Here is a 10,782-nt window from a genome sequence, read left to right as displayed (position 1 = left end):
AACAACACCCTCCCACCAATTGCCCAAACCAACTTTTTGTAGTTAGGAAATAGGGGTGAGAGTGTTGGGAAGGGTTTAATCTGTGTGTGTGCATATTGATCAAAATATTTAGCCTTCATTTTTGACAGGTCACGTACACTTGTTATACATAACCACCATAGGTCTTTTTTTGCTTTGACTTATTTCTTTTTTTTTTTTATTATATATACAGTATATATCATCTTTTTCATGGTCTTCCTATATTTATGTTCCCAGTATCACCTTTTTCAAACTTAGTTCCACAACGTGCGAACTATATTTACATTGCCTGTCGTGTTTGAATGACGTCATCGTTGCACTTATACGATACCTTAGAAGAGACTCGTCATCTTTGTCAGTTGCGTTTTCTTTGTCATTAAATTATTTTTTTTTAGATTCTTTTCTTCTTCTTCTTCTTCTTCTTCTTCTTCTTCTTCTTCTTCTTCTTCTTCTTCTTCTTCTTATTATTATTATTATATTTCTGGTTTATAGTAATGACTATAATAATGATGAAACTAAGAATTGATGTTTATTTCGAAAAAGGATTCATACGCTCCAAAGTCAAACCATTGTTCTCTAGTCTTGGGTAGTGCCATACCCTCTGTACTCTTGTTTGCACTGTCTGAGGTCAGAATTCTCTTGCTTAAGGTACACTCAGACACACTATTCTATTTGTTTCCGTATTTTCTTTCTCAATGGGCTATTTTTCACTGTTGTAGCCTTCGGGCTTTTATCATACTACTACTACTACTACTACTACTACTACTACTACTACTACTACCACTAATAATAATAATAATAATAATAATAATAATAATAATGTTAGGGCAATGTTTGCTGTGCATAGGGTTTAGAAATATTCTCTCTCTCTCTCTCTCTCTCTCTCTCTCTCTGACGAAATCATTTCCGAGAATCAAATCTTGCGTTGTTTGCAGGCCCCATTTCATTGCATTACCTCTGTTATTCTGTTTCTTTTTTCGAGCGAGTCACTCAGTTGTTCTATGTTTGGTTTTCTTCGCAGTGTTGACATGAGGACCAAATTTGCGAATGGCCGCTTTCTTACATTTCTCAGTTTTCTACATTATTATCCTTCTTTTTCTTTGCCTTCATTTTCTTTCTCTTCGGCTTGTTTTATTGTTAGTCTGTTGTAGTTCTGTCTGTCAATTTTTCATAATTTTTAACGTTATGCCGAAAATTGTACTTTTATCAGATAGCAGCATTACTATAGTACTAGTAAGTATATATATATATATATATATATATATATATATATATATATATATATATATATATATATATATATATATATATACACACACACACATATACATGTATAATAATGACCTTAATTTGCATAGGATCATATGAGAGATTCTGTTTATTTGCCCCTTCTTTTACAAATGAACATGTTCGAATAATTGAGGTCCTTAAAACACATCTTTATGTGTACTGTGAAATTGTCTTAATAATAATAATATATATATATATATATATATATATATATATATATGTATGTATATATATATATATATATATATATATATATATCTAAATATATATATATATATATATGTATATATATATATATATATATATATATATATATATATAACCTATATACCTTTTCTTTTTCTTCAAACGAAGAGGCTCATTTAATGAAATGTCCCTGGAGGACCTCTGTCAGGGAATCCTTTTTTTCCTTTACTAGTATTAAAGAACAAATGTAATTATACAGTTCATGTAACATCTTGTTTTCCCCCATCGAATTTTGCAGGTGATCATACGTGTGCACTTGAGACGGTGCAGTGCTTTTAAGAAACAATCAAGAAAGGTGAACATTAGTGTATTCTTGTATATTATAATCTCAATGTAAACGGATTTTTTATGATGTGATGAATGTGAAAACTGAATGTTTTGGCTCCACTTTATTGTTTATTTTGAAAGACATAGCATGGAAAGAGCCAAAGATAAACAAGTTAGTAAAGAATGAAGAAAGACTTAATTTGTTTCTTATTGTAAAAGAAAAGATATATTTACTCTGATAAGAAAAAAAAATATCCTCTAAAGAAAAACAGGATATAGAACTTGTAAAAACAACAATAACAACAACAACAACAACGCCAACAACAGTGTACATTAACAGCTGATTCTTCGCTACGCGCAGGTGAGCTCTGTCCTTTTTCGTCTTATCAAGAAGTGGCAAATAATTTATCATTATTACTAGGTGATTGAACTGGGCGTTATACTGTAACGAAAATAAGAGTTGTAGTACGAAGTCTTAGGTCAAAGTACTTATATTTATTATAATATGTGCGTGTATATATATATATATATATATATATATATATATATATATATATATATATATATATATATATATATATATATATATGTGTGTGTGTGTATATATATATATATATATATATATATATATATATATATATACACACACAGAGACATATATATTTATATATGTTTATTTATATATTGTACACACATATATTGTGTGTGTGTGTGCGTGCACGTGTCTTTATGGTTTTCTTTATATTTGATTACCATTTTTGTTTTTCTGTTATAGGTATATTTCCCTACAAAATATTTGCATATGCATATAATTCTTTGGATAGACAAAAATACAAAAATAATGTAAGTTCTTTCAAGAACACCAGGTATCCAACTCGTCTTATATTATACTCATCAAACTATAAGTCTGTAATTAAGCTTTTTTAAAGTTAATTACTTTTTTTTATTCTCTCCAATTGTATTTTATGGAAAGTTCCAATATGTCTGTAGTTTTACCCGCACAATTAAGCAATTTTTTTTTTTAATGACTTCGGCTTTTGTTCCCTTCCAGTTTTCAAAGTCTTTTAAATAAGGTCAAAGCCTACAAACGAGGGTGACCTGAAAGGAAGGAGAGACAGAGAGAGAAAAAACACTAATTAGCCCTGTCGTCGTCAAGTAACGTTTTTAAAAAACTTGATTTCGAACAACTTCATTTGGAAAACACTTTTATTTCGAGGGCTTTATTACTTCCCAAATCCCTTTTTTTTTTTCTCAAAAACTTTCTCTTTGAGAACACCATTATTTCAGAAACTTCATTTCAAAGTCGGGCATTCTGACGTTTATATTCACCCATTAATTTTAATTTTACCTATTATCACTTTCATGGAAAGAACGTAGCTTTATTTTTTTCCGGGGTATTTGGAATTATATTTTTATAGTTACCAAAGAAATTTACAGAAATATATCGTGCAAGAAAATTGTATAGCTCTTGTCGGCTATTTCATTTACATTCCGAGGGGGTTTCGAATCCCACTCAAACTCGTTAGTTTCTTTAGTCGTTGCAACCTCATCATCCTTATGAGTTAAGGATTGAGGGTTTGGGGGAGCCTATAGATCTATCTGGTAAGTCATCAGAAGCTATTGCCTTGCTCTCCTTGGTCGTAGCTTGGGTGGAGGGGAGGCTTGGGCGCTGATCACATATCTCTAGGTCTCGATAAGGCAATGTCACTATCCCTTGTCTCTGCCATTCATAAGTAGCCTTTAAACCTCAAATCTTAAACCTTATATACCTGTGTTGATTAGGAATTACACTTGGCATAGTATGTCTTCCTTTTTTTATTATATTGAAGAGACAGAAGCAAAAAAGAATAATGCTAAACTTCTTCCTTTTTTTTGTTCACAAATTATAGAAGCTTAATATAAAGGTAAATATAAGCAATTTTGTTGATTACTACTTTGGTATCCGTTAACAACACAACATTACTGGCGTTGGGATCTTGTTTATATAAATCATACTTTTTCCTCTTAATTGAAAAAAGCCAGTCAATTGTTATATGACATACATTTGTATCATATAAATTTTCATATTTTTTTATTTTATTTCATTGTCTTAATTCTTCTATAATCTCGCCATGGAATTTTTTGAAATTACATATTTTACAATAACTAACTCATCCATTAATTATATTCATTTTAGTATTTATGGTAAATTAAGAAACTTTTTTTTATCATGATTTTCAATTTGGTGGTTTGGATTAGCGTATGCATGTGTGATTTTAGACGTATTTATGTTACTGGAGTGATTTATGATACAATTATAACTGACGGCATCACCAAAAAAGATTATAATTTTTCATGTTATTGATTGGGGTGGTTTTATATATTAGAGTAAATTATAGTGTTGGATTGTAAACATCGTTATTTACTTTAGTGTCTGTGTGTTTTTTTATGTAAAGTCCTGTTATTTTTAGGTGATTTGAAGTGTGGCTCCGTCCCAGATGACCCCAAGTCTCTAATCTATGGTATTGATCGTGATTGAAAAAATATAATAAATTACTGTAGTTTTGATTATCATATGGATTAAGGTTATTTATTTCGTCGTTATTGTTCATTACGGCGAATCAGCTTTGAATGACCCTAATGACCTTTCGGACTGTGTGAAATCCGGTCATTGACTACGCCTTGTAATCCCTTCGAATATAAATTCTATAAATCCTATTCCTAACGTTTGATTTTCTTTTTATCTTGAATAACTTTGGGGATTTTTTCTTCTAATTATCCGTATTGTTTTTCACTTCCAATAATTATGTTTAATGTTCTAGATTGAGTTTTAGCATTACTGATTGCATAGTATTTTTGTTTTTAGTCAAGTAACGCTGTGGCTTTTGTTTCTTTGTTTTGCATTTTGGCTTTTGTTTCGTTGATTTTATTTTTGGCTTTTGTTTCTTTCGTTTTTCTTTTTGGCTTTTGTTTCTTTGATTTTCTTTTTGGCTTTTGTTTCCTTGATTTTCTTTTTGGCTTTTGTTTCAATCGTTATTCTTTATGGCTACTGCTTCTTTCGTTTTTCTTTTTGGTTTTTTTTTTCTTTCGTTATTTTTTATGACTCCTGCTTCTTTCGTTTTTCTTTTTGGTTTTTGTTTCTTTCGTTTTTCTTTTTGGCTTTTGTTTCCTTGATTTTGTTTTTGGCTTTTGTTTCAATCGTTATTCTTTATGGCTTCTGCTTCTTTCGTTTTTCTTTTTGGCTTTTTTTTCTTTCGTTATTTTTTATGACTCCTGCTTCTTTCGTTTTTCTTTTTGGTTTTTGTTTCTTTCGTTTTTCTTTTTGGTTTTTGTTTCTTTCGTTTTTCTTTTTGGCTTTTGTTCCCTTGATTTTGTTTTTGGCTTTTGTTTCAATCGTTATTCTTTATGGCTTCTGCTTCTTTCGTTTTTCTTTTTGGTTTTTGTTTCTTTCGTTTTTCTTTTTGGTTTTTGTTTCTTTCGTTTTTCTTTTTGGTTTTTGTTTCTTTCATTTTTTTTGGCTTTTTTTATTCCATTTTTCTTTTTAGCTTATTGTATTTGCACATTTTTTGTTAGCAGATATTAAAGAAGCATCTTTGAGATTGAAGTATAAAATTTCATAACAAGCTTGCCTGGAATTCATTCTCTCTCTCTCTCTCTCTCTCTCTCTCTCTCTCTCTCTCTCTCTCTCTCTCTCTCTCTCTCTCTCTCTCTCTCTCTCTGCCCTTCGCGTAATAAATGGCCCTTCAGGTAAGGCGGATCAACTACTGTATAGGAAGGATCTCAGTTTTCGGACAAATGAGCATCCTGGGATGAATCCCAAATTGGTCTTTGGTAGGGAGGTAAGAAAAGGGCTTTCCTCAAGAAGAGGTGAATGTTCAAGGATGGAGCTTTTTTTATTTTTTTAGGTGTGACTTTTATGTTCCTTATTGAATAAAAACTGTTTTCTGCTTTCCTTTCTCGTATTGCGATAGCAAGAAAGGGAAAGAAATATTTTTTTTTAATAGTATGGTAGTCGGTTTTTTCATTGCAAGAAAATTATATATATATATATATATATATATATATATATATATATATATATATATATATATATATATATATATATATATATATAACACAATCGTCTTTTTCGTTCATGCCCCGCCCCCCCCAAAAAAAAAAATTGGAATTATCACATCATATTCAGTTTATATCGAATTCCTTTTTATATTTGGTTAACCTTACAAAGTTGTTATACAATTTCTGATCATGAATTCAAAGAGAAAATATATTTTATCGAGACATAAGGTTATAGATGAGATTCGACTTAAATTGGGATAAAATTTATTTATTATTAATGGAAATTGTTTAGTTAAAAGAAAGGTTTTGTTACTAATTAATAATTTAAACGTAAGTGAATCCTGATTTCTGGAGTAATTTTATTACGTTTATTGTTCTACGTATGGTAGGAAATACTTTAGTTGGATCTTGGGATGTTAAGATTGAAATCTGCCATTGAAGTCTTTGAGATTGACTCATGTATTTATTGGCCCAAATTCTCTTCACCTATATCTATCTATCTATCTATCTGCCTGCATACAGTTATAAGGCCAAATAACTCCTCATAACATGTCAAAGAGGTGTCAAGCGTTCTAAAGGATCTGCGTGGAGGAGGTGCCCGATTGACGTATCCTAAAAGGATGGTCGGGCTGGAGATATTTACTTTTCGTCTGAGCCTGGCGCACGAGTCGTTTAGTGTGCTTTTGACCCGGGAAATCCTTCACCTTTCTCCGAATCCATCTTATCGAAGGGAATGCGTCTTGCCACAATTGGAGACTTTTTATCTGTATGCTGGAACGTTTATATGTTATTTTCATGTGTGTTTTCTTCACTTTTATTTTAGAAATAAAATTATTATTATTATTATTATTATTATTATTATTATTATTATTATTATTATTATAATTATTATTATTATAATTTTCGTCTTTTTATCGTTGGATTTTTGTGTAATTTATTATTCTTTACTTTGTATTTATTCAATAATTTTGGTTGGAACTGGTACTAATGATTTCAAAGAATACGTTTTATATAACTAGATTTTGTTACACTGAATATTTTATTATTTCTTGTAGAGAACCTTTGTTATACCAAATTATTCTTCTCATATAGTTAAAAACGTTTTAAAGGGGGTCTAAAATGAGTAGCTATTTGAGAGAGAGAGAGAGAGAGAGAGAGAGAGAGAGAGAGAGAGAGAGAGAGAGAGAGAGAGAGAGAGAGAGAGAGAGAGAGAGGTCTCATTATGTTACAAGTTAGTTAAACCTGGAGAAATATACGCGCAGACTTATGTTAAGGTTTTGATATTGTGCTAAATGGGCACATGGTGTAATTGGATGCTTCTACTTTTTACGCGTTGAATGATATTACTGTTAAGTTTTAAAATATACAAGTGAGATTTGAATCGTTAAAAAGAGTTAATAGAAAGAAATTAACAAAGATCAGCAGTAAAAACACGTTCTTGCAACGTATAAGCATTGGTTTGTTTTTATATGGTACATGTCAAATACATAATGAAGACAGGGAACAATAGTGTATTATTATTATTATTATTATTATTATTATTATTATTATTATTATTATTATTATTATTATTATTATTATTATTATTATTAGCTAAGCTAGTTTGAAAAGCAGGATCGTATAACCCCAAGGGTTCCAAAAAGGAAAATAGCCTTGAAAGGAAAGTGAATAAGGAAGCAGAGAATAGTGTGCCTTAATGTACCCTCAAACAAGAGAACCACTTGTTCTAAGGTACCAACAAGACATAATTTGCCAGTTGAACAAATATCCCAATATCCGCACAACCAGAAGCCATCATCCCCTGAATCGTAATAACAGGGCAGTGCCAGAACATATGCAACTAAGATTTTTGCAACTGTGATTTACGGAACTATGATTTTCGCAGCTACGATTTACGCAAGTAAGATTTTCGCATCTGGGATTTACACAACTAAGATTTATAACTATAATATATACAGCTAAGATTTACAGCCATGATTTATGCAACTAATATTTACGAAACTAAGATTTACACATCTAAGATTTACGCAACTATGATGTACGCAACTAAGATTTACAGCCGTTGATTATGCAACTAAGATTTACACATCTAAGATTTACGCAACTGTGATTTATGCAACTAAGATTTACGCAACTGTGATTTATGCAACTAAGATTTACGTAACTGTGTTTCACGCAACTAAGATTTACAACCATGCTTTATGCAACTAAGATTTACACATCTAAGATTTACGCAACTCAAATACGCAATGTGATTTATGAAAGTAGATTTACGCAACTAAGATTTGATGCAACTGAGATTTATGCAGCTAAGATTTACACAACTAAGATTTACGCAACTGTGATTTATGCAACTAAGCTTTACGCAACTAAGATTTACGCAACTGTGATTTATGCAACTGTGATTTACCCAACTAAGATTTACCTAACTGTGATTCACGCAACTAAGATTTATAGCCATGATTTATGCAACTAAGATATACAACTAATATTTACGCAAACTATGAAATACGCACTATGGGGGCGTTATTGATGCCTGAAATGCCTCGCAGTTCTCTTTGTGCGTCACCCCCTCCTGGGACGGCGGACCCTTCCAGGACTTGCATGGAAGGTATTGCTCAATCCTAGCGTGTTGGCTCTTCCGTGACGGCTCTAGGATCTTTTATCACGACATGCATTCACCTCCCCTTTACCCGCTCCCCCCTTCCTCCTACGACTTCTTCAGCCACCCCCTACTTTCTCTCTTCCACGCCATCTTACTTAACCCCCCCCCCTCCTTTCTCTCACGATATGTTTTTTACTTCCCCATTTCCCCCACGTTACTTTCTATCTACTAGTTCCCTATTTTTTATTCTCTCTTTAATTCTGCTTTCTTTTTTTAGTTATTATTATTAAAAGGAGGAGATTTACCATCCCAGTGAGTTAAGCTTGACGCTTATAGAGGTGGCCCGGTTAATTTCGTGAATATATAATATTTTTATTTATGCTAAAAAATTAAGATGAAATTATAGTAAATGTAAGGGATGAAAATAAATAAGTAAATAATGAGGTAAAGATATATGATAGATATAGATTTAAATCATATCTATAAAACCTGTGTTTTTTTTAAAAAAAAGTTAAAATCTTGAAAACAGAGAAATTGTCGAAGTCCGGTCGGGTGGTAGGAGGAGGTTGGTTGGGTAGTGGTGGAATAGTAAATATGTTAACATAATTTTCCGGAATCTTTATTTTCCAAATATGAGTGGTTCCTTATGGCCTCATAATAATTTATTATATATATATTTCTCAGTATCTGCATTATATTCTGGATATTACAATACATTATCGGTTACTGTTGACTAGCAGAGTATTTTCTGTTATGCAAAATGACGTTATTGTCATTTCAGTAACCAGTGTAAATTTTCATTTTATTGTAAGGGAAGCCTTTTATTTGTATAGTCGTTATGGCTTTTTAAAATATCCATTGGTTTCACCGTATTAGAAATTTTCGATATTTTTACAAAGAGAGGAATTTCAATTGGGTTTTATACCAACGGAATGAAATATAGTCTAATTTATTTCAGAATAGCGGAACCATTCCAATTTCATATATAAAAAAGAATTATTCATTTGACTTTACGATTAGATTTGTTACATTTCGACAGTTTTAATAGTTTTTATGATGATTTTAAATAATATCTTAAGAAATATTAACTATATTTCACATTTATTGACCGCTAACTGGTTCAGAATAATAAGTTATATTAACAATGTATAAAGTATATATTGTACGTTTATCTTGGAATAACACAATTATTATTATTGTTCACTTGTTGAGGAATGTTATCCCGATTGATTGCCGAAGAGAAAGCATAGTTCTGCATCAAAAAAAAAAAAAAAATATGATAGGGGATATTCATGATTAACCTTATTGTTCAATCATTATTATTATTATTATTATTATTATTATTATTGTTTTTGTTGTTGTTGTTGTTGTTGTTGTTGTTGTTGTTATTAACAAAGCTACAACCCTCGTTGGTGAAGTAGGATGCTATAAGCCCAAAGTCTCCAACATGGAAACAAATAGAACAGTGAGCCTGATCAACCTTATCATTTCGTAAAAGGCTCGTCGGTTATTGACTATTCGAAATGTCATCTTCCTCCGATTCTATTTGGGAAGTGTGACCTTATATCTCAAGGCTGAAAATGTACAACATCTAGGTGTGGTAGACTATTAGAAATGTCCCTGCCTGATGATCTGCCAGACTGGGGTTCGAACACACGATAGTTTCTTGTAGTGTCTGCACACTCACCATCCTTGTGAGTTAGGATAAGGGGTTTTGGGGAGCATCTAGGTTTAGCTGCTGAATCATCAGCAGCCATTGCCTAGCACTCCCTAGTCTTGGCTTGGGGGTGGGGGGAGTTGGGGGTTGTTGGCTGTTAATCATACTATGTGGGCAGTCTCTAGGGCATTGTCACTGTCCTTTGGCTATCCCATTCTTCTTCTTCTTTGTCTACATCTTTTCCCACTTCTATGTGGGGTTGATGTCTCTGGTCAGCTTTCTCCATCTACCTCTGTCCCATACCTCATCACCGGTTAATCCTTTTGATCGAAGGTCATCCTTGATACAGTCCACCCACCTTCACTTTGGTCTCCCTCTCCTTCTCCTTCCCTGTACCTCCATTTCCATCACTCTCCTCCCAATATACTGTTCATCTCTTCTCATGACATGACCATACCACCTCAGTCTACTTTCTTTCGCTTATGAATGGCTATGCCATTCATGAGCGAAAAGAGAGAAAATGGCGGTTGACTATTTTATTTATTTATTTATATATTTATTTATTTGTTGACTCAGGCGTTCTTTTAGTGTGTAATTCAGTGTAAGGTTTAACGCTAGGAAAGAATTAAAAACCACAAAATTGTATTCGCAGTCTGATAAT

The 10,782-nt window shown here is 31.9% G+C and overlaps 2 protein-coding genes across 2 annotated transcripts in view; both read left to right on the top strand.

The window, feature by feature from the left end:
- Window positions 1–1,779: 1,779 nt before the first annotated feature.
- LOC137615200 (palmitoyltransferase ZDHHC14) overlaps window positions 1,780–10,782 on the top strand; it is a 186,393-nt gene continuing 177,390 nt past the window's right edge. Inside the window, exon 1 of the mRNA XM_068344854.1 lies at window positions 1,780–1,849. The gene's annotated coding sequence lies outside the window, so the exon portion shown is untranslated. The remainder of the gene's footprint in view (window positions 1,850–10,782) is intronic.
- Dus1 (Dihydrouridine synthase 1) overlaps window positions 2,162–10,782 on the top strand; it is a 527,049-nt gene continuing 518,428 nt past the window's right edge. Inside the window, exon 1 of the mRNA XM_068344858.1 lies at window positions 2,162–2,182. The gene's annotated coding sequence lies outside the window, so the exon portion shown is untranslated. The remainder of the gene's footprint in view (window positions 2,183–10,782) is intronic.

The sequence above is a fragment of the Palaemon carinicauda genome, chromosome 21 (assembly GCF_036898095.1).
Source record: "Palaemon carinicauda isolate YSFRI2023 chromosome 21, ASM3689809v2, whole genome shotgun sequence".
In the NCBI taxonomy this organism is placed as follows: Eukaryota; Metazoa; Arthropoda; class Malacostraca; order Decapoda; family Palaemonidae; genus Palaemon; species Palaemon carinicauda.
This window is presented reverse-complemented; position numbering and strand designations above follow the sequence as displayed.